Raw genomic sequence first — 22,558 nt, 5'->3', positions numbered from 1 at the left:
TAGCTATCTCTCAAATCGCATTGTCCGAGTCAGATTTGTGTCAGCGTTATCAAGACCAATACATACTACGTTAGTAGTTCCTCAGAGATCTCACCTTGGATCCTTTCTCTTCAGTTTATTTATAAACGACATCAGTGAGTTCATTGGGGAAGGCTTCCTTTTATATACTGACGATACCAAGGTATTTAGAGAGGTTTTTTCTCTTCAGGATCAGTTGGAGATGCAGAAGGATCTGGAGGGAGTGAAACATTGATATAAACTGAATGAAACGCATTTAACTCTTTGCAGCATAGTGTTACAGAAAATGTAACTCCAAATTTTTGTCCATTGTTTCACAGTGTTACATTTTGTGTAACACCACATGTTTTATTATTTTTCCACAAGGCACACAGCGCTACTACTTTGAAATTGTTCCCCTGTAGTTCAACACATCGCCGCTAGGTAGGGTATGTGGGTATTTGAAGGAAACATCTTTATTCATTGTGTTCAGAGACGCTCACATGTGATTCTGTTGTTTACTCTTGTCATTGATACTTTCATGATTCTTGAGGTAAGTTATCAATAAGTATTATTGATTCTACTTATTCTTAATGGAAAATGAACTTATGGTTTCGTTATACAATATAAATTTGTATTCCCATGATTTATTTAAGTTACACATGGCTAGGTGATAGGTTATATTGAATACAAATTATGTAACACTATGCAAACGGGGTCCGGTCCTTGTTAAAAAAATGTAACGCCATGCAACATGGAGTACCATTTACACATTTTGAATTTTTCCTCTTAGCGGCAAGTTATTTATATAGCATAAATATAATTCACGTTTGTTTCAATCCACAACTCCTACATAAAATTTTCGAGCTACAAATAATAATTTTCATTAGAGACACGATAAGGTTAGGTTAGGTTAGACTACATCTATAAATTTGTCTTATCCTGATTGAAGATTTTATTCTAGGTGTCAAAATGTCGAAGAGAATTCTTGATGACGAAGAAATAGAAGAGTATCTTCTTTTTCAACCTATACCTTTCAGGGGGAGAATCAGAAGATGACCTAGAACAAGATGATGATGATGTTGCAGAAATTAGAGGATCTACATTATTTATGGATCAAATCAACTCAAATCTCTCTTTATTGTCGTAAGGCAGGTACATGCATTGACAACGTCAAAATTATCTACCAACAGGTTTTGTCAATCACAAACTGGTAGCAGTCAAACTTGGCATAAGCCCTAGTTTGGGTTACAAACTAATTGGAAATTCAAACATTTTAGCAATAATTATAAAATAGCCTTACAAATAAATTTAACATTTTTTTAGGTTTACGTTAAAAACAATATATGTAACACACAACATATTAAAATTAAATAACAATAAAAAATAACAAGTTTAATTAAAAAATTTAGAGAAATTAACAAGTTTTATAAAAGTTTTATATAGATAACAAGATAACAAATAAAACTTTTAAATAAACAAATAGGCCTAGTTAAAAATATTTGACATTAAAATTTATTGTATAGGTTAAAAATACCCTACTGTACAAAATTAAAAATATATACTTTGACATGTAAAGAATTCGTTCAAAGAATAAAATGGGTTCTTCAACAACCACACTACTAACTTATTTTTAATGATTTGAGTATTGTACATTTTAATGAGGTGACTTAACTTATTATAAACTTTCTTTGACAAAACAGTATGACTTTTCAAGGTTTTACTTAGCCTGCAGTGTACAAAGGATAAATTATTTTTATTTCTCGTGTTATGAGGATGAACATCCTCGTTAAACAACCAGTCAAAAGATTTGTTAATAGCATATACAAGATCGAAAATATAAAGATTTACAATAGTAGTAATTTTAAGTTCTTTAAAAATAGGTTTACAGTGGTCAAGCCATTCAGCATTAGCAATGATTCTTACAGCTTTCTTTTGAAGAATTAAAATTTCACTTAACCGACCTGAATTTCCCCAGAATAACAGACCATACTTAATAACAGACTGGAAATAAGCAAAGTAAACCACTCTAAGATAGTCCTAAGGTAACAAGTGACTTTATACGCCTTAAAAGATAGATCACTCGAGATAACTTGGGTACAATGTGGTCTACATGACTACCCCAAGTAAGCTGATTATCTATGACAACACCCAAAAATTTTACATCATTTACAGTTACTAGATTACTGTCAGTTGGATCAAAAGGCCTTAAGGTAAACACAATATTTTGAGTTTTATTTTGGTTAAGATAAAAGCCCTTTGTTTGAAATCATACAGATGCATCAGCCATCACAGAATGGATTTAAAAATATTTGTTGTGAATCAGAGGTTTATAGCTTTTATATTAAATAGCATTGAGTTATCAATTGGTACATTGTAAATTAACTATCATTCACTGGATTTCTTTTGCAGATTTGTTAGCACAGATGAAAACAAAGAGGCAAGTTGTTTCACAAGTTACTGAAGTGAGGTTCCTAAGACAGAAGACTATAAAGTTATTGACAACCCTCAGAATGTGCTTTAGAGGAATGGAACAGAGTGGTCGCTGTGTTAGTAAGGGCCCTGCTTTGCAATTAAATGGGTTGGAAATCCCGCCCACATATTTTCAAGAAGTAAGTGATCACCCTCTCTTGATAAAGAGTTTTGTTTATTTAGTAAATCCTCTACAACATGACAGCAACATTAGATTTTAAGACCGTTTACACGTGGAAGTGAAGAATATTACAAATAAACCCTTTAACGTAACCTACATTATTAGTAGGAGGCCTATCCCTTATGAGTTTTTCACTTATGAGCAGGAGCATTTATGATCGTAGGGTCCATTTTTCGGCCCAATAAATTAATTATTATAAATTGGATTAGGATATTGGAATATCTTTCAGTTTCCATCACTTATGTGTGTTCAGTAACCCATTAAAAATGGATAAAAATGGTAATCCAGTAAAAAACATCAGTAACAATATCTAGTTGACCTATACAGGGTGGCACATATGTCAGTTTCCCTATAAATTGGGATATTTTGTTTCAGTAGGTTGGTAACAATGTTAAGTTGGCAGCAACACTGAGTAAGTTCATTGTTGTCTGTTCCAGTGGCTAGTGTAAAGTGACACTCTTTGTATCTGTTATTTGTTTTTGTGTGTTTTAAAAATTTTTACAACCCAACAACGAGTTTACATCCTTCAGTTGTGGTGAAAGCTTAATAAAAATATTGCTATAATAATTGAAAAATTTAGTGGTAAATATCCAGGTGTTGCGATACCAACTCAACAGTATATGCGGAAGTGAAATAAGAAATTTGAAAACACAGGAAGTGTTTTAAATGCCCCGAAGAGTGATCGTCCACGATCAATTTGCAATGAAGAAAAACTGCAGACAGTTGCTCAAGCTTTTGTAGCCAGACATGGTAAATCGACTCATGTCATCTGCTGAACTAGAAATATCAAGAAGAAGTGTGCAAAGAATGTTAAAGCAATTAAAATTTAAGCAATCCCATCCATCTTTACTCCAAGTGCTTCAGGAGGATGATTCCGATAGGTGATTGGAATTCTGTGAGACAATAATTATCCGGTCAGAGGCTGATCCAAATTTTTTATTTATTTCTTTGTCCTGAGGGAAAAAAGACGGTTTGTCCCCGCGCTTAAATAAGGGACCTTTGCGCCTCCCTTACTTAAATTTGTGTCCTCAAAGTCTGATGCTTTTACAGAGGCCTATCAGATTTGAGGGCTCCTGTTCTCTGATATCCTTGGGGCTAAGGAGATAAGCTCCCAGGAATCTTTTCCGAATTTTTGAGATGGCACAATTTAACCAAATATGCTTTACTGATTCCTCCTCTTCTCCACAGAGTCTACATTCGTCAGTCTGGCTAAGGCCCGTCCTCATAAGATGTTTCCTTAGGGGGCCATGTCCTGTCAACATCCCTAATATCAATCTTATATCCTCCTTACTCGGATCTAGGAGCGCTGCCCACCCTTTAGCGTAAGGAGACATAAACATTTTGGATAGTCTTAATCCTGAGGCTCTACTCCAATTAATGTTTCTTATCCTCTTTTCCCAATATCTTTTATAAGAGCTTTGCTGTTGGAGAAAGCTATCCCGCAACCTGCCTCAAGCCCCACCATTATGGACTCTGCTCCATTAATGGCAAGGATGCCTGCTTTTTCATGTCCATGAATGCCCTCATGGCCCAGCACCCAACCGAGTGTTACTCTGTTATTCGTAGCCAGCTCAGCTAGAGCATTCTTACATTCCCAAACTGCTTTCGAGTCAAACGAACAGGTATCAAGTGCCTTTAGTGCATCCTGACTATCAGATATTATCAAGTATTTCAATCCTTTTGACCTCATTTTTATGAGTCTTCTGGAAAATGAGTCTATTTCCATGACCTCTGCCTGAAAAACAATGGCATGGTTTCCCAGTGGAAGTACTTACACAACTTGAAACTTCAAGACACCAAATTCTGGATTTCCCATATCTTGACTTTGCAAAGACTTTTGACAGAATTAGTCACCCTTATCTGTTGAATAAATTGGAAGCTCTAGTGGTTAATGTATCGTTGCTGAAAAGGTTTAGTAGCTATCTCTCAAATCACATTGTCCGAGTCAGATATGTGTCAGCGTTATCAAGACCAATACATACTACGTTCCTCAGAGATCCCATCGTGGATCTTTTCTCTTCAGTTTATTTATAAACGACATCAGTGAGTTCATTCGGGAAGGCTTCCTTTTATATATACTGACAATGCCAAGATATTTAGAGAGGTTTCTTCTCTTCAGGATCAGTTGGAGTTGCAGAAGGATCTGGAGGGAGTGAAACATTGATGTAAACTGAATGAAACGCATTTAAACGCTAATAAATATGTTGTAATCACCTTCTCCAGAGCCAGACATACTCTCCAGTTTAACTACTATCTTGAAGCAATAATCATCAGAAGGGTTGACAAGGTGCGTGATCTTGGACTGCTGATAGATGTCATCAAACCTCTAGCCTGGTGAACATATACTGATACTTCAAGAAACGTCTACACTCTCTCATTCTTAGACAGATATAAGCATGTTGTGTGTTAATTCAGGATTATTGTAATTGTGTGTGTTGTTAAATCTTCTCTTTTTAATATTACATTGCATGAAACACGGATTTTTGAAGCTGGTTTGTTTGTTAGTATCTCTAATATGTCTACTATGTATGTCTAATATGTGTTGTTGTACCGAGTCTTGAACACAGATGGTCAAATTCAGTTGCAAGTATATAAAGTTTTATATCTGCAAGCTGTATATTTATAAACTATTTATGTTCTATTGTATTACGTTGTATGGTATTGTATTTATTGTGTTAGGCTATGCTATGAAATCGTAAATTATGTTTTCCTATTATATCATACCTTTCTGTAGTCATTGCTAGGACATCTTTCAAAAATATTGTAATTTTTTATTAATTATAAACCTGCCATCATATGTATCTACAATGTAAAGTGGTGTATTACAGTGTATAAATAAATAAATAAACGACCAATCAATCAATAATATCTTTATTTACACATTCATCAAGAATGGTTACAGAGTCAATGTATACACTAAAATTAATGTAATATAAGGTTAGGTTATCAAGTTTAAAACCACAGAAATGCAAAGGGGAAAATCTTTTGAATTAACATAAACAAAAATTATTGTTAGACAAATTTTGTAAGGTAAAACAATAAAACATCAGAATGAAGTCTTATGAGCATTATAAAAAAGTGTTAAAAGTATCAAAAAACTCATTGAAGCTATAAATTGTGGCATTTTTCAGGAAACTGGTCAGTCTTTTCTTGATATTTTTTGAGTCACACATCTTGAGATTTTCTGGCAGCATGTTGAAGAGTCTCGCCCCACTGAAGGATGGTTTCTTGGTATATAAGGTTGTTCTGTGTGCTGGCAAAGAGAGATTGTTCGCACGTCGTGTGTTGTGGCTGTGAACTTCACCAACCTTTGGCAAGTTACCTTTTAAGGCATGAGTGATAACTTCAATTATATAGATAGACACCAATGTCAGGATCTCAAAGGACTTGAAAGTCCCTCGGCAGGATTCTCGTGGTTGCAGACCTGCCATTATTCGCAGAGCTTGCTTCTGCAGCACCAGGATACGATGAAGGTCTCCAGCAGTTGAGCCTCCCGATAGAGTTATTCCATATCTTACATGTGTCTCAAATAGAGCATAATATGCTGTTTTCAATGCTCCAGGAGTACCAATAGCTTTGATCCTCTTAAATGCAAAGATTGCTGTACCGAGTCTTGAACACAGATGGTCAATGTGATCGTTCCAGGAGAAGCTTTGGTCCAAAATTATGATGAATAAAAATGGTGAAAACCACAAGAGATTTGTATTTATTGATCTACCAGAAAAGAAGCCATGCTGATGCAGTGTGACACAAAAATCTTTACGTGGTTAAAAATTTGATTGTATAGGATCGACTCAAATATTTTAGCAGGAGTTGACAAAATTGCAACAAGCCAATAATTTTTTATATTTTTTTTCGATCCTTTCTTAAAAATTGGAGTAACTTTTATCAATTTCCAGCGATCTGGAAAACTAGCTGAATTAAGGGACAAATTAAATAGATGCCAGAGGGGCTTGATAAGCGATTCAAAAACAACCTTTAAAAATAAACGAAGGAATACCATCTGGGCCAAATGAACGTTTAGATTTAATTTTTTAATAGCTTGTAATGTTTCCGGCTCGGTAATGTCATGAAATGAAAGGCAGCCGATGTCCGAGCAAACAGGTGAGTTGAGTGCGCCCCTAGTCAGCTGATCGTTATCTAGAGTCGAATCATCATACACCGAATTGAAATACTGAGTGAATGCTACCGCGACTGCCGGACCTCCCTCCACCTCCCACCCGTCCAGAATCATTGTTGTGGCTTTGCCGTCAGTCGACTTTAACCTCCTCACAGTTGACCAAAACATACTAGGATTATTTACAACATCTTCCTCAATTTCGGTATTATACCTTACGTAATCATTCTTAATGCTCTGTTTGGACTCGGCCCTGATTCTTCTAAATTCATCAAATAAATCATTGTATTTAAACTTTCTGTACTCTCTCCGAACTCTTTCTTTTCATTTGATTAAACTAATAGTTTCATATGAAAACCAAATGTGATATTTCAATTTATTTGACTTTACCAAAGGGACGTGTAGGTTTAACTTTGAATATAACAAATCGTACAATTTTCTGACACCTTCATTGACATCAAAAACTGTCAAAAACATCTTTCCAGTCTAAACTTTGAATTGAATTATATAAACAAAAATAATCACCCTTCTTAAAATTATACCTTTTTTTTGTATGTTGCGAATGTGATTTTTTTTACTTTGTTTTGTTGAAAATTAAAAACAATCTCCAAAGCTGGGTGGTAATTATCAAGTCTAACAATCGGTTTCCTCCTCCAACACATCTAAATCAGTGATATCTGACAAAACTAAATCTAATGTTATCCTGAACAATTGAAAATGTTATTTTTCAGTTTCAAATCTAACATTTCCATAAAAAACAATAATTGCTTTAAAATTTTACTCCTGTCTGCCAAATTAAATCATGTCCCAGTTACGTAGGTTAAAATCTCCCAATAATATGATCTTTTCATTTTCATAACTAAATTTAAATTGTTCTAATTTTTCAAAAAAAACTTTTTATAAGAGCATAATGGTGAGTTTGGAGGGAAACATACTATCCCCAAAATAACTTACAACTGTTTTGAAAATGTAATTTTAATCTAAATGTTTTCATTTTCAGTATCTAAATTTTAAAGCCTGGACGACTTAACATTACTCTTTACGGCAAATAAAACTCCCCCACCCAAAAAATTCATGCCACTCCTGTCTTTTCTATACACATTGTAGATTTCATCAAATAGTTCTGAAGTATAAAACCGATTCATTGAGCCAGGACTCTGTGACAGCTACAATGGAATAGCTGCTATTTATTACTCCTAATGTGAAAGGTTGGGTCTTTGTTATAAACCCCCTTACATTCTGGTAGTAAATATTTAAATTATTAGAAATCATTCAGTAAGGCCCGTATTTGTACAACACATGCAATAACATTAATAAACACCTAAACATGAACAAAACTCACGATTAATAAATAAATAAATATATAGTTTACAAAGACAAGTAATATAAATAATAATGTAATAATAATTTATAATATATAACTCTGAGTTAGAGTTGGAGAATTATAAGAACAAAGAATAATCAAAGGTAACCAACTTGGAGTTGTGATGTGGTGACACTGACAGTCTCTAGGTCGCACCTGAAGCGGGGTTCTGAGTAGCGGGGGGGCTGTGTTCCTCTGTCCTCCTGTAGATCTTAGCCGCTCCAGAACAGATTGGTCTTCAACCAGGATGGGAGGTTGCTCCTCAGATCGGCGGAGAAAGCTTTTTCCAGCTGAAGTTATCCAGGCAAATTTGTTGTGTAGCTCTTAACCCATTAAAGCCCAACGGGTCTTTTGTGACCCATCTGAAAATATTTTAACCAAGTTTTGGTATAACTGATTTGGTTCAAAGTAACACTTTTCACAGTTTGTTGAAATAGCTCATAAATCGACAAATAGAACTTTAACAAGATTTAAATCTAAATTAGAGCTAAGTGTGATTGGAATCCCGCAAGGGTCAAATCTTGGACCTCTTCTTTTCTTATGTTATTTGAGAAATATTGAAAGCAAACTATCTTATACTACAAACAGTATGTTGTGTTTATTTGCAGATGATACAAATCTAAAGGTTTCTGGAATTTCTAAAGAAGAAGTTGAATTCATCTCAGCAATCGAATTGGCTAATCTACAACAATTTTTTAACAACAAACAACTTAATTTAAATTATGAGAAAACTAAATTCATTAATTTTAAAACTAAACAAAATAATAATGATTATGATTTTGATATTCTTATAGACGATTCAGAGATTGAAAACGCATCAAAAATTAAATTTCACGGATTGATCATTGATTGTCACTTGAGCTGGGATGAGCACATTAAATTTGTGCTTGGTAAAATTAGTTCTGGCTTATATGCAATTAGGCAAATGTCTTGTTTATGTACTACTGAAGTGCTAAAACAGATTTATTATGCTCATATACATTCACACATTGCTTATGGCATAGCCATATTTGGTGCCACAACTAAGAAAAACCTGACTGACATTTTAAAGGTGCAAAAACAAGCCATTAGAAGTATACTTAAGCTTAAATTCTCAGAATCTGTTAGAAATTGCTTTAAAGAATTAAAAATAATAACAGTTTTTGGACTTTATATATATGAAACCATCCTATATTTTTAAATTCAATCATGGCCAACAAATTAACTTAGAAAATAATGTGCACAAATATAACACACGCCATAAGAATGAAATCATCAGTGATCATCATAGACTTGAAATATACACACAAAAAAACTATGTATATCGGGAAAAGATTTCTGAAAAATATTCCTCAAAGCATAAAGATGGAAAATAATATTAACAAATATAAAAGAAAACTAAAAAAACTATTTGATTGATTTAGTTTTGTATTCAATAGAGGAACTTGAGTATGTTTAGTACTTATATATATATATATATATATATAAAAGTAATGTATGACACTATTCAATGTACCGTATTGTACAACTAATGAATAAAGAATTATTGATTGATTGATTTCTCTGGGAGTATATAGTAGTACTGACCTTGGGACAGGTTTGGAGCCCCCCCATTTCAATGCAAGTGACAGTTGGCCACATGCACTCAAGCTAATAACATCATGTCTGCCTCTACTAACTGGTTAGTTTCACACATATTCTAAGGTTTTCAAATATGAATAGGTTTTGATTTATTATTTTGATATATAAAGTTATAAACATGTTAGCACTAAAGTGTGCAAAAACATAATACATTTTTTATAACATAAAGTAAAATTAGTGGGGCACAAATGACCCGTTGGGACCAAGCCTTTAGTACAACCTTTGTTCGAATATTTATTATAAATAGCTTTTACAAGTCTGAAAAAGCAGTATAATGTAGACCTATGCATATTTTACAATTATTAGCCATTCTTAGTACCATTGTCTGCAGTGATGTTTATTTGGTATTAGTTGTTTTATTATCTTCTCAAATGTTTTGTTATTCTTTTTAGGTCTTGCAGTCTACCTACATTAGCAAACATGTTACATGCCTTAGAGGGTCCTGTCGAGAACTACAGGGCAGCGGATATTTCTATATGGCCACCTGACGGATGATCCTTACAACAACACTGATGAAGATTCAGAAGATGAGGCCTGTCGAAATCCATATCGAATATGCCGACGTCAGCTCCAAACAGAGGCAGAATTTCGATTTGAAGGAGACATACGACTGTAGACACTTTATAACCACATGCAGAACAACAGGTTATTATCAAATGAACATGGTGTGACTCCTCTTGTCTCCAAGATGACTTTAAGTACCTCTCGGCCAAGAGGTACTTAAAGTCATTAGATTATTCTTTGGTCCTTATATTCCTACATTTAACAGATGTTTCATCGCCCATTACAGTTCTGTTGTGGAATGGATGTTCTTCTTGATCATAGTGCACAAGAAACTCATGAGCAGAGTTATGTACAGAAATCAATTTATTCTCTCAGTCCATTATGAACAATATTCATAACACATGCAAATTTACTCTAGTCAAATTACCAATGTTAGTCAAATCACCACATGTATGAACAAGAAAATATCTGATAAAGAATTCCATAACACTACATGAAATAGTAGTAGACTTTCTACTTAGACGTATGAGTAATAACTTAATACTGTACTAATTCCAAATCTATTAGTGTACCTAACATTTTATTGTAACGTGCATATAATTATTTCAGATGTTTGTGAAGGATGTCTTTGCCGTTCTGGAGTCAAAAAAGGCACGAGAGGAGAGCAAACATAGGCCTCCAGCTGGAACAACTATTTTAACACTCAAGCCACTCCCATCAAGCCTGTTATCTCGTAGCTCTCAGTGTACAAACAGGAGAAAGGTAAAATTACCACATTAATTATAAATAAAAAAATATTCTATTTTTTAATAAATAGGAAGCGGTTCATCGGCCATTAGTATCAGTTTTCTTCTTATATTGGTTGGATTTTAGTACACTTTCACCAGGTAAGAGAATACTGATTATTTAACAATGATATATCTATTGACTATTGCTCTCTTTAAAGACCATATAGTTTGGACTACAATACTATTGAGCCATGTTGATTACTATGTAAGATTCTAACTATATTGTCTCAGGTATTTTGTTCTGGAGGAGAAAGACGGTATTATTCACATACACAGTCCGATAGCAGTGGGCACAAAGTTAACTTGGTGGATCACTTACATATATTATGAAAAGAATCAACCTTAATCTCAATAAGAATTACATAAAAACTCAGAAAATTATTTTTAACTTTCTATGAAAGATTTCATACCAGATTAAATTCTAATCAGAGTTCTCTGATATATTTAACTACAACTGCCACAGAGATGGCTGTTTGAAAATCAACACAAAAGATACATTCCAAATAATTATTACAGAATTGAACATATTACTAATTAACACAGCTATTGTGGTAATGGTTGATTTAATTTTAATGTTTGCTTCGTTTTGATTCCAGGAGTTAAATTCAAATTAAAATGGTGTTTTTTAAACGTAACACTTGTATAATACTAAATAATGTTTGTGTTAGATATTAACATACAATTGTTTATATATTTATATTACACAGACACATGCAAAAAGGAAAGGATGACTTACAAAATTTATAACAATTTAAGTTGACAAATATACATTAGGGTTTAATTAAAATTATCAACTAACATATCAGTAACACTATAGTAGGCTTTTTCCAAAAGCAGTTCTTTGATAGCTTCATGATAACTTTTCTCAGGAAGACTTTTTAAAGAATTTGGGATTGTACTAAACAACTGTATGCCCATGTACATTGGACTCCTTTTAAACTAAGATAAATTATGAATTGGAAAATTGAAAAAAAATGTTGCGAGTATTGTGTGTGAATGTTGAGTATTTACACTTCGGTAGTAGCTTTAGTTTTTATAAACAGATTTTAAACTTTCACACATATACAAAGATGGTAATGTAAAAATTTTGAACTTACCAAACAGTGGACGACAGTTCACTCTGTAATCAGCTCCCACCATTACTCTAATTAAACAATTTTGAGCTATAAATTCTTTGTTTAAATTAGAGGAGGTTCCCCAAACAGTAATGCCGTATTTCAAAATGGATTGTATGTGAGCATAATAAACTAATTTATGTGTATCATTTGATACTGTATTAATTAAAACCTTGAATGCAAATCTAAAATTACTTAATTTATCTACCAAATAATCTACGTGTAACTTCCAATTCAAGTTTTCATAAATGTTTAGTCTTAAGAATTTATGAGTGTTAACTAATTTAAATTTCATCTGACTTAACTTAGTACCAGCTTTAGTCCTAGCCTTAAAATGTATTGTACTAGTTTTTTATTTAGAACAAGTTTATTATTTGTATCTAGTGTGATTGAAATAAATCATGTTAACAAATAAGTTGAATCCTTCATTACAGGCAGTACTGTCAGCAGATAAAAGCAAAACTGGTTCCTCCTGGTTTTTCTTTTGCCTCAAAATAAGCATCAGCATTTCTCTTGAGTTCAGCAATACTTTTCTGGCCAATGCCCAACTATGTTTTCGGTTTTGCAGGTATAATTTTTCGATTTATTCATAAGGTCCCAGTAACAAAAGTAAGTTTAGAATATAAACACTTTACTAGTGTGATTGAAATAAATCATTGTTTTCCAATAAGTAGAATCCCTTATTTAGACATTTTCCCATTTCCAAAAAATTAATGACAATGTTGTATGCCAACCCTTTTTCAATTTGCCCAACATTGTGCTTTGCTCGTTTGTATCAAAAATAAGTTCAAGCAATAGTGCATGCATGACTGAGTCACACAGCATCGAACATGTTATTCCTCATTTGTGGTGGTGTAAATGTGGAGTATTGGGTAAATATTGAATCAGCTGTGTGATTTTTTGTACCTACAATTATCTCATCAATTGAAATCTCCTTATTGGGTGTGTAAAATCGATTGAAAACTCTAGTAGCATGATCAATCAAGGTTTCAAACTGAGCACTCGGATCATAACTGGCTGCCTCAAAGTAGGCAAATATCTGCTCTCTCACAAATGAAACAGTTAGAATTGATTGAAACCTAATTCTTGCGAACTTTTTTCCAAACCAAGAAATGTGATGGGACAGGGGGACTTTGACCAGCAAGTAGCAATTGTTGGTTTATTTATGATACCCAAGTTCAGTACCACACAATAATAGCTTTCACTTCAGTGATACAAACTGGCCTTCATTTGTTATTCCTGCTGTGAAGTGTAAACCTGTTACAATTCATGTCAATGAAATGTCTTGCATTGTTGTTGGTATGAGTTACTAACATGTCCAAAATTGACATAGTAAAATAAAAGCCAAAGTATGAGATTAGAGGTGTTTCTTGGGGGACAGTGGTTAGGGCATGGTGGTTCATAGTCTCTGTCTTCTTCAATGTCATCCCAGCCATAACTTGACGTAATCAAGTTTATTGTCAGAGTCACTAGAGCTGTCATGAAAAATTAATGAAGAAAAAATTAGTAACATTCCTAGCAACACTGAAGCAGCTTTAAAGTAGCTTATGGATGACATTTATATTTCCTTAAACATGGGTAAGAAGGTCAGAGCAATCTTTTCAGACATTAAAAAGCGTTTGATAATGTAGATCACAAGATTTTATTAAAAAAGCTCTATAACTGTGGTTCTATCTTTCTATACATTTCTTTTCTCTAGTATATATAAGTACTCCTATATAAATGTTATGCATAAGCTTATATTTGTACACTCTATGTATCTTTCAGAAAATAAAACATTTTCTATTCTCTCAGTATAGCTATCTTCAAAATTCACATAAAAAATTTTCACTAAGAAACTCATTGTTGTCTATAATATGTTGGGTTGTATTTTTACTAATAGGTGAACGACTCATTTTCTCAAAGTAAAACACCCACTAACTGTATCAATGTAAATACAAAGATAGACAGACAGAACGAGGCGAGCACATTTACATAAGACAAACTGCTGTAACGCTGACAACAGCTGGCAATGGCCGACTGGTGGTACCGGCTGTTTTGTCTTTCAAAGAGGAATACATTTTTTAGCAGACGTTGAATAGTTATTCATTTAAACCCATATATTGTGAAGGATATTACCTGATTTCAGCTTTATGAACTAATTTATGACGTTGGGAAAAAATAAATGCTGAATGGACCTAGGCATATTTCGGCAGTACTATAGATTAATCGGACATTGGTACTAAGGGGATTATAGGGTGTGGAAGTGTTGGGGTCTTCATACCCCAACACATGTGCCATGCCAGAGCGACCATGAAAGCACATGCACAGCCATCTTCTCTCTTCTTAATTTTCATACGCACCTGGGAACTGCCTTATCCAATTCTTGACTTCTTTGATTATTCCGATCAGGTGGGCTTCTTTCTGACTATCCTTACCACACTCATTTTTCATTTCGTACTACCCTCACCTATCGGGAAAACTTCCCAAAAATCTGGCTCGAACTATACTCTACTATACTAAACCTAAATTTCTTTCTTTATCCAAGCCAAGGTGGAACAGCATATGCCGAGGGCTGTGTGATGAAGGGTGTGCTTGGTCGTTAATATGCAGACTCTGGATACCTGGCGACCTCCAGTTTAAACATAGCCTTCCCTAAGTAGAGCGGGACAATGCTTGGGATGACCTTTAGATCTCCGCTACTCGTGAGAACACAATCAGTAAAGAAATACCAACAAATTTAAACAAACCAGAGAGCAGCACTAGCAGCACTCAAAAAGTGGAAAAAAGCGTAAGTATGCGCCTTATACAGATTAACCTTCACTATGCTAAGGGCGCAACCGAGATCTTGGATAGGAGGTTTATCTCAACAGGCCTGGATATCGCCCTAATCCAGGAACCTTGGATCAACAGAGGTTGCATCAGAGGATTGGCGACTCAAGTTGGTAATCTCATATATGATCGATCAATTGAAAATCTCAGAACATGTATCCTAATTTCAAAAAATATAACAGCCTTTCCTATTACAGATCTGATAACAAGAGATCTTGTGGTGGCTACTGTGAAAGTGGCATCACATCAAGGGGTGAAAGAGGTTACCATAGCCTCAGTCTGCTTCCCCAACCCGTCCACAAGCTGCCCACCAATAGAAGTGGAAAGGCTATTGCAGAGCGACAGAGATAGGGGTTCAGCCCTCATTCTAGGCTGTGACTGCAGAGCTCACCATACCTACTAGGGAAGCACAAACATAAACCCAAAAGTTCTACAGTTTATGTTCTGCAATGATTTAGTTTTGTAAGATAGAGGGTCCAGTCCCACCTTGATTACCAGAATTAGACAAGAAGTCCTAGACATAACCCTATCCACAGGACTCAAAAACATAAAAATTGTAAGGTGGCACGTCTCAGAGGAGGCCACTGTCAGACCACTCACTATTGGACCACTGCCCTATTAGGTTCGACATAGAGGAGATAGGGGAAAAAAACGTGACCCACAGGGTTCCTAAATCTACCAACCGGAGGGGATACAGAGTGTCTCTAGCCGAAGAGTTGGAAGAAATAGAACCCTTCCAGAAAAATGAATTTGAATTAGAAAGGTCTGCACAATTAGTTGAACAAGGTATAACAAAAGCCTATGAGAAAAACTACCCTCTCAGACAAAACAGGCTGAAGAAAGACGTGCTGTGGTGGACTGGGAGGTTAGAGACACTAAGAAATAAAACTAGACTATGAACCACCATGCCCTAACCACTGTCCCCCAAGAAACACCTCTAATCTCATACTTTGGCTTTTATTTTACTATGTCAATTTTGGACATGTTAGTAACTCATACCAACAACAATGCAAGACATTTCATTGACATGAATTGTAACAGGTTTACACTTCACAGCAGGAATAACAAATGAAGGCCAGTTTGTATCACTGAAGTGAAAGCTATTATTGTGTGGTACTGAACTTGGGTATCATAAATAAACCAACAATTGCTACTTGCTGGTCAAAGTCCCCCTGTCCCATCACATTTCTTGGTTTGGAAAAAAGTTCGCAAGAATTAGGTTTCAATCAATTCTAACTGTTTCATTTGTGAGAGAGCAGATATTTGCCTACTTTGAGGCAGCCAGTTATGATCCGAGTGCTCAGTTTGAAACCTTGATTGATCATGCTACTAGAGTTTTCAATCGATTTTACACACCCAATAAGGAGATTTCAATTGATGAGATAATTGTAGGTACAAAAAATCACACAGCTGATTCAATATTTACCCAATACTCCACATTTACACCACCACAAATGAGGAATAACATGTTTTTATATTCTAAACTTACTTTTGTTACTGGGACCTTATGAATAAATCGAAAAATTATACCTGCAATACATTAATACCGAAGCAAAATGTATTGCATGTTAGGGTTGTTTAAAAACTTTTCATTCATTGTGTGCCATTTTACAGGTATTTAACGTTAAAGTATATATATTTGGTCTGTGTTATTGGTGTTTTATCAAATTTCACATACATTGCTTAAAGAATTTCAAAATATAAATGTTATATAGTTAAAATTTAATTTAGTGCTAAACCAGGTATGTGCAAAAACTTTTAATATAATTATAAATACAAAAGCATTTAACTAGAGATCATTAATATAAGACTTGTATATTAATGGTCTCTAATATAACTTAAATGGTAGTGACATATTATTTAAAGTGCAATACCATACATTTTTTAAACCAAAATAGTAAAAATTGTTAGAGTTAAACAGTTTTTGTTTTCCAAAAGTAAAAGAGTGTACTTTATTTCAGATAAAAAAAAATTTAATGATAGTTACAATAGTACACAAGAGCAGGTAAATCCTTTAATTAGTAAGTTATGGTTGAAGACTTAATGATACTCTATTAAATCTTTTAGGTAATGAAAAAGAAAAGAATAATAAAGATGGAAAATGAAGAACCTGTCTGGAAGTAACAATCAAGACGTCTGCAACAAAATAAGTTTTATTTTGCTTTTGTATAACTTTTCCTACTTTTGTTGTAAAGCATATTTCAATAAATCTTTCATTGAAGATTTACTGTACAAATTAGTTTAAACTTTAATTGAGCAGAATATAAAATGTGCACCAGCTAATAAATGATCTCTTCTACAAAAAAGTGTGTTTATCCTATAGGATATGTACAGTTATATTAAGGGTTATATAATATAAAAACTTTAAAAAATTGTGTTAAAATATTCATAAATAAGTAGACTCCTTTGTAGAATATTGACTTCTCAACAATTATTGTGGAAATGTCTGTTTTGTTGAACGTATACCTGTAGATAATCATTCTGTGATTTAGATCTTCGCATGTATGTCACCTGTCAAAACAGGTAGTTCTGACTAGAGTAGCGGAGGGATTTGGAACTGTACCAAATTTCTAAGTAGAGAAACTGACAAAAACAGAACAATGTAGTATGTCTGATTAGCCCCTTCCTGGTAAAATCTCCTGTGTTAATTTACATAGTTTACACAAACATTCTAATTTGTGCCTTATTGTGTCAAAGGTTAATCTGAATATGTGGTATCCAAATTGCTGTACTATTTGTAATGAAAACTTTAAATGTTTTACCTTTTGTTGCAGTATTTATATCAGTACTGGACATGTATTTCATCCTGGCTACCCACTTGGCTGCACAAGCTATGATGAATTTGACTTGGAAATAGAATAAATTCTTTGGGAATAAAAGAATACATATCGGGATTGTTTCATAAAAAACTAACATGATATATACATAAATTAATACATAGGTTAATTAATGTTTATTAATTAGTTTACGCTACAGTAAAAATAAATAAGAAAATAGTTTCTACTAATTATTTGTTTTATTTTACTCCTATTTTAAACCCCTGTATTAAATGTCCAAAATATTACTTGAAGAGTAAAAGGTCTAGGTTAAAAAATAATGTATTAATTAAATTCACTACATAGTTGAAACGTTAAAACTATTCTTTTCCACAGCATCAGACTACCTAAAACTTTATTAATTTAATTTCATAGCAAAACATTTTACAAGATAATTGACTTGCTGCTCTAATGTTTATTATAATATTTATTGCTTTATCATTTACTTGCAAGTTCAGCCTGCCAAACACTTATCATTTATGAGTCTTTGATACAAATTTATTGTACATTATACAGTTTGTTGTTAACCTTGAATTTTGAATTGCATTCAAACTAAAATGCTGTAATGGAAGGACAATTTTATATTTTTGCTACTGAAAACTTAAAACCCAAATATTGGGCTGACGTCTAACATTATACAAGGATGATTTATACTGCTGTGAAAGATTTAAAACTATCAATCTCCAGCTAATTTGATCTATTTATAGTTATTAAATTACAATTTTGAAAAAACAAGATTATAATGTATGCTATAAACATTCTATCTAAGTACTGATGTGTAGCCATAACTTGTATTGATATTTGTCATTTAGTTATTCCGTATGATGTTCATTATTTTCAGTATTCAAATATTGTTCTCCATCTTTCATTAATACAAATGCATTTCGAGTATCACTGATTTAAAAACTCTATAACACTCTAATGATCAACATTTTCATTCCTATAAGATTTCGTGTTCTCACATCCTTTGCTCAAAGAGAAGATCTTTATCTGTTCACTACAAACAATTTCAATAAACAACTGTAAGTTTTTTTATTGGAACATTGATTGAATTAATTATTTATATAGAAGCTCTACAATACAATATAATTCTGTTATTTCTTCTCGCCCAGTCCTCAAATAATCTATCAATATTCGAGTTGTCTTTAGGTACAGCATCTTCTAAAGTTATCTGAACCATTGTAAAAAAATAAATGAGACCTGACACATTGATGTTACACTTAAAAATCTACATTAAAATAAGCTATTTAAAATTCATATTCCCTATGGTGGACAGCCCGCAAAGAGTGAGAAGAAACTCTTAGACAAGATAAAATTTAAATCTTAAGTCAACATGTACTTAAAAGTCTTTTTGAGTGAAAACTGAATTATAGTGTAATACAATCCACAGTGTAAATGCTAGAACACAATTCCACAAACTTGATCTGACAAGAATAATTCTTTCGGAATTTATAGGCCTTTTAGAGTTTTTTTTAACAAGAATAATTAATACGAAATTAGTCCGGAAACAACAAAACATTATTGTTATGACTTTACTTACAAAAGTAAAACACTGCACATCGACAAAGCGCATCCAAATGTTTTTATACTATCAATGACTTTTTTCCTTCTGATTATTTATTTAGAATTTTTGAGTTTTTAATAATGCAACACAAATAACGTTACCGTTACATTTTAAACAAAGGCATACATGTTATAAGTTTTCTCAGATACTAGAGCTTTTTCAGTCTCTATTTGATGGGCGTTCCTTGTGCATATGAATGATAAACAGAAGCCAAATTTTATATCAAATTTATGCCTCTATTTGGTAACACAATTCCTACAAACCACAAAAATATAGTTTTATTTATAAATTAATATTGTCCATTTTAAAGAGACTTGGTTAATATTTTATCTATTTTTGGTTATCACATTCATTATTCTCTGAATCTGAATCACTGATCCCACTAAATCATGTGTAAAATGCCTAAGGTAAGATGAGCTGGATATTTCAGACTGTTGTCACTTCAAAAGGTCATCCAAAAGTTATCAGTAGCACAACTATTACTTTATTGTTTCCCGACATCCAGTTTTACATGTATTCTGGTTGTCAAGAGAGGTTCTTTTCAAGTAAGGTTTTCAGGAATTATTTAAGTTGTATGGATTTCAATATTCAATTTACAGGTGAGTAAAAAGTACGTAGTAAACAGCTATTCTCCTCAGTCATGATCAGAATCAAGAATATCTTATTGTCTTTAAACACAAAATTATCCATGCAATAGACATTCACAATCTAATTGTCTTTTTCTGATTCAGACTAAATCTAGAATATAATTACACTAGTGGGGGTATTGAATACTAATTTTAAATCACAATCAATTATTAAAAAAAATAGTAATAAACAAAAATATAAATTAATATATTAATAACAACCAATAAAATATTGAAAAAATATAAATACAGAAGTGATAAAAACTTAAAGAACTAATATCACAGGCAAAGTAATCACTAACAGAATAAAACGTTATCTGTAAGTAATTTTTTATACTCGTTTTAAACTGATTTAATGTAACAATCCAGGCCATTTCAGGTTACTTATTAAATAGTTTAATCTTAAAAATAAATGATTACTTCTGTTTTTTCAATTATTATATTATGATCTAGTTCAGGGGTTACGAAACTTTTTCGTTCAGGGGCTAAACTGAAAAATTTAAGAAGCAGATGGGCAAAGTACATTGATATGTATTTTATTGAAAGACAATATGGTTTAGATATGTATAGTAACTACAAAGAATTAAAGTTCTACACCAGGACTCCAGATTTGCTGATCAATAATTTATACATTATCAATCAATGCAATTAATAATCAATCAATAAAATGCAGTTAATAAACGTAGACTAAGAAATAGATTTGAAACTCTTCCTATATAATAAAAGAAAATCAGTATTTACAACACATTTCTTGCAGAACCTTCTCAATTGCAAATTGTATCAGTTTAAGTTGAAGTTGTGGAGGTGCATTATGAATTTGAACTTTGAGATAACTTTTTGGATTTTAAAATAACTTTATCTCCTCTGCTGTTGATACATCATCAAAGTCAGAAAAGTGAGTTGGAAATTCCTCCCTAGTTACACAATTGTATGAACTACATAATGTGATGAGAAGGCATAGGAGTTTCACTAGCTTACTTCTTGGACGTTTCAAAATAATCCCAAATGGTCTTTTTCTCTAGCTTACTTCTTGGACGTTTCAAAATAATCCAAAATGGTCTTTTCCAACTGATTTTCAAAGAAAGCTAAAAACACAAATTAAAAAAAGACACAACTAACACTAGGCACGTATGCCTAATGTATGCTGTTCATTCCCTCCTGAGCTTGATTTATAGCACATAATTGGTCCCGCAGATAACTACAAGATGGTTTCCTTTACTTAACTTTTTTCTGTTGTTTTTTCATTTAGAACTTGTGTTCAGCACGACCACCAGGTTTTGTCAAACCCTGAATGGTTTAAAAGATTTTGCTTTTACCTGATTTAAAATACATTTCATGTCCTTTCTATGGCTGTTTGTACACAGAAGTATTTTTTTTAAGAGGTAGTATCACAAAATCAACTGTAGCAGTCTCAATCTCATCTTTGCCTTGAAGAAGTTTGAAGCAATTTTTTGAAAACAAGGGATTAGACTTTTTATTACTGCATTTCACATGACGAGTTTTATTTAACTTTTTATTTTATTTTATTTTTTTTATATCCTCTATAAGATTTCTAGAACTTGCTGCAGAAGAAATAAAAAATGAAAATCTAGCTCTGCAAAGTAAACTAAAGATTGTTAAAAAATCTCAATGTTTTTAGTGTTTTCCACCTTTAAAACTGAACACAGGGACTATACAAAACATAGTTGCTGAAGAGAGTACAGTTGGAGGAATTTAGCTGTACTAGTAGGGCCCAAATACTAACCTTTCAACAAATAAACGCTACTTGTGTGGCGGGTTGCGTTTACATGGTAGCCGCTGAGTGAGATGAAGGCGCAACACTCTCTTTAAAGACTTTAAGCTCACGATTTCGATTTGCTGATTAGTATTGACAAATACGTTATTTTCAAAAACACGTTAAACAACACTATAACAAATGAAAAACAAGGATAAGTCCTATTATTGCTATTATTTGGTATTCTCTTATTATTCAATTCCACCACAATCAGCACTGTCACAAAACAGACAGATTTTAGCGAGTGTGATGAGTTATTTGGGCCAATACGATTCCTGAAAGGAGGGTTTTTACCCATGAGTCACAGGAAATTGCGTGAACTTTGTTCTGGTTCAATCCTTTCAGTGTCAATTTTATAAGGGAGATGGGTTGCAGATTTAGTTCGAGATCGAATCAAGTCTGAGCCACTGAGGTTTAATGTAGCTAACAAATTAAATTTTGAGATGGCTGGAGTTTGAAGACTGAGTTCTATTAGGAGAATTGCTGTGGCTGGTTTGTACAGATCATCAAATGGCCAATTTGGTTTTCTTTTCAGAGGCTTGAGTAGCTTCTAAACTATCTCCTCCATAATTATAAATATTTTGTTATAATGGGGGATATCAATATTAATGTTTTAAATATCAATGATAAGCAAACTCAACAGCTTAGAGATTTGCTCAAATCTTGTAGTCTTAGCTGGTCTGTTAACTTGCCGCCTCGTGTAACAGCGACATCGAGTACTGTCATAATGTCATAACAACTGTGTCAGTGCTGAACACTGCTATATCTGACCATTACGCACAGGAGGTGGTGATCCATGGATGTTCAGTG

Source organism: Homalodisca vitripennis, chromosome X, assembly GCF_021130785.1.
Source record: "Homalodisca vitripennis isolate AUS2020 chromosome X, UT_GWSS_2.1, whole genome shotgun sequence".
Classification (NCBI taxonomy): domain Eukaryota; kingdom Metazoa; phylum Arthropoda; class Insecta; order Hemiptera; family Cicadellidae; genus Homalodisca; species Homalodisca vitripennis.
Note: the sequence above shows the minus strand (reverse complement) of the source record.